Below are 3,249 nucleotides of genomic sequence, written 5' to 3'. Positions count from 1 at the left end.
TGTTCCTCTGTGTCTCCCAAGCGTCCAGGGCTCTACCACAACACACCGATTGTAGCACAGCAATTATCAGTTTTTTTGACTTCTCGACTCACATGTGAGATTCTTGAGGATAAGAAATGTTTTACGTTTCTTATGTAGACATCCTGAGGAATAGCATCCTCAGGATATGCCAGGGTCCCTGGGAAAGAGTGGGTGCCCAGTCTAAGTCTGTTGAATGAATGCCTATCAATACCCTTCTCTAATGGAGACACTGGGAACAATTCCCATGTCATAGTTAGAATTTAACTCATCAATGCCCTGGGCTTAAGGGCAAATGAGGCAATGACACAGAGTATGTGGGGGTTACTATAAAGAGTGCCTATTGCCCTGTACTGTGTGTGGCAGCAGGACACCAAGGAGAACCAGCAAGACAGGTAGAAGCAGGGATCTGATATTTTTTCAGTGCCAAAAGCACAATGTGGGATGTACAAAAGATAGCATTAAATATCAGCTCTGGAAAGCAGGCCTCCACAATGAAAAAGGTTGATGCCAGGTGCGGTGGCTCATGCCTGTAATCCCAGCACTTTGGGAAGCTGAGGCAGGCCGATCGTGAGGTCAGGAGATCAAGACCATCGGCCAATATGGTGAAACCCCATCTCTACTAAAAATACAAAAATTAGCTGGACATGGTGGTATGTGCCTGTAGTACTAGCTAGTCGGGAGACTGAGTCAGGAGAGTTGCCTGAACCCGGCAGGCAGAGGTTGCAGTGAGCCAAGATTGCGCCACTGCACTCCAGCCTGGTGACGGAGCAAGACTCCATCTCAAAAAAAAAAGGTTGCAGATCCAATCCAATAAACCCAGTTTATTAATTAGGAGTATTCTCATTCCATTGAATAAACAAGTTTCCAAAACTGTGACACACCTTCACTGAGTTTGCCAAATTTGGTTAGTGCCACTCTTGATTACCAGGGCTACTCTTTTTCCAGAGTTTCTTAGTCCCTGATTTCTACTGGCATACTATAATATTAAGGAACATTAGAGCTGGAGACTGGAGGTCCCCATAACCTCACATTATGTTCCCCCACTGGATAAAGACATTCCCATAAGAGCCAAATCCATAGTCATTATGAACCACAGCCATGAACGTCAATATATCATGGAGCACACCATGCTGGTCTCTGTTTAGAGAAACACTTGCATATTGTGCATTGCAGCAGATTCTCCCAACTCTTAAAGCTATATGCCAGTCTTTCTTTTAGTGTCTTACCTTGTTTACAAGGATCTTCTGAACACCTTTAGGGGCCTCATTTAGATTTCTGGAATTAAAAGACTTATAGATAATCTACTGCCCTATAGTATTCACATTTGTCCCATTGAAAGAGATGAGTTACCAACCTGTAAGACCTGAATTCAGGCTCTGACCACTGGGATCTCCTCCCCTGAGCACTGGGTCTGTAGACAAGTTATATGTCTCCTGCTTCTCACTCATCCCGCCTTGGGCTGTGCCACTGACTCTCCCCTTGGATTCAACAAGAGCCATCCCTAGGTAAGGTCAATTCAGAGATTATCCTCTCTCTCCACATGAGGAGGGAGAGGGGAAAGAACACAGCAGAGTCAAACATCTACATAAGAGACTAAAAGTGCAATCTAGAAAATATATTGGCATCAGCACACAGGGCCTTGTTTCTAACTCCATATCCATGTACATCCTTCCCAAACATTTTTGTTAATGTTCTATTCATCCAGTTCTTACCTTTATTTTTAAAAGGCTGGTCTGGAGAATTGAAGAAAATCAACCCTTCAACCCTGCAGGGTCCCTGGAGAGTGGCTAGAGAGAGGTTAACCCTAAGATAAGACATCATGGGGGAACCTACTGGAAGCACAGAGCATTCAGACCAAACACACTGTCACTTCAAGATGCCTTTTCAATATTTACACTTAGTTGCTGTCAGAATCTTATTTCCCCCAGTTTGCATAGCAGACCATATCTCTGCTTGGGTGCCCAGTGTGCCCCATATGTGTATGTGTGTGTGTGTATATATATATATTTGAGATGGAGTCTCGCTCTGTCACCCAGGCTGGAGTGCAAAGGTGCAATCTCAGCTCACTGCAACCTCTGCCTCCCAGGTTCAAGCCGTTTTCCTGCTCCAGGCTCAGCCTCTTGAGTAGTTGGAATTAGAGGGACATGCCACCATGCCCAGCTAATTTTTGTATTTTTAGTAGAGACGGGGTTTCACCATGTTGGTCAGGCTGGTCAGGAACTCCTGACCTCTTGATCTACCTGCCTCGGCATCCCAAAGTGCTGGGATTACAGGTGTGAGCCACCACGCCTGGCCGCCCCATATTCTTTTTTTTTTTTTTTTTTTTTTTTGAGACGGAGTCTCGCTCTGTAGCCCAGGCTGGAGTGCAGTGGCCGGATCTCAGCTCACTGCAAGCTCCGCCTCCCGGGTTCACGCCATTCTCCGGCCTCAGCCTCCCGAGTAGCTGGGACTACAGGCGCTGCCACCTCGCCCGGCTATTTTTTGTATTTCTTAGTAGAGACGGGGTTTCACCGTGTTAGCCAGGATGGTCTCGATCTCCTGACCTCGTGATCTGCCCATCTCGGCCTCCCAAAGTGCTGGGATTACAGGCTTGAGCCACCACGCCCGGCCCCGCCCCATATTCTTAAGACACCAAGCAAAGCTTTCTGTTCTTGATGTTCTTCATCTTGGCTCAGTTCTAGGATTTCTATATAGTGTTGACTTTGGGGGATGGGCCAGGGGTCTGTCTTAAAGCTGAGTTTGCAAAGTAAGCACCCTCTTAAAAACTTGTATAGCAAAGTTATGGAATCAACCTAGGTGTCCATCAATGGTAGATTGGATACAGAAAATAGATATACACATTATGGAATACTATGCAGTCATGAAAAAGAATGAAATTATATTCTCTGCAGCAATGTGGATGTAGCTGGGGGTCATTATCCTAAGTGCATTAATGCAGGAACAGAAAACCAAATACTGTATGTTCTCACTTATAAGTGGGAGCTAAACATTGAGCACATATAGGAACAATAGACACTGGTGACTACTAGAGGGGGGGGGGGAGGCAAGGGCTGAAAAACTACCTATTGGGTACCATGCTCAGTACCTGGGTGACAGGGTCATTCTTACCCCAAACCTCAGCATCACACAATATACCCAGGTAACAAACCTGCATATAAACCCTCTGAATCTAAAAGAAACATTGAAATAAAAAACCTAATATTTGATATCATTTTCAATAATACTTGT

The sequence above is a fragment of the Macaca fascicularis genome, chromosome 8 (assembly GCF_037993035.2).
Source record: "Macaca fascicularis isolate 582-1 chromosome 8, T2T-MFA8v1.1".
Classification (NCBI taxonomy): domain Eukaryota; kingdom Metazoa; phylum Chordata; class Mammalia; order Primates; family Cercopithecidae; genus Macaca; species Macaca fascicularis.
The sequence above is the reverse complement of the archived record's forward strand: the minus strand, read 5'-3'. Positions refer to the sequence as shown.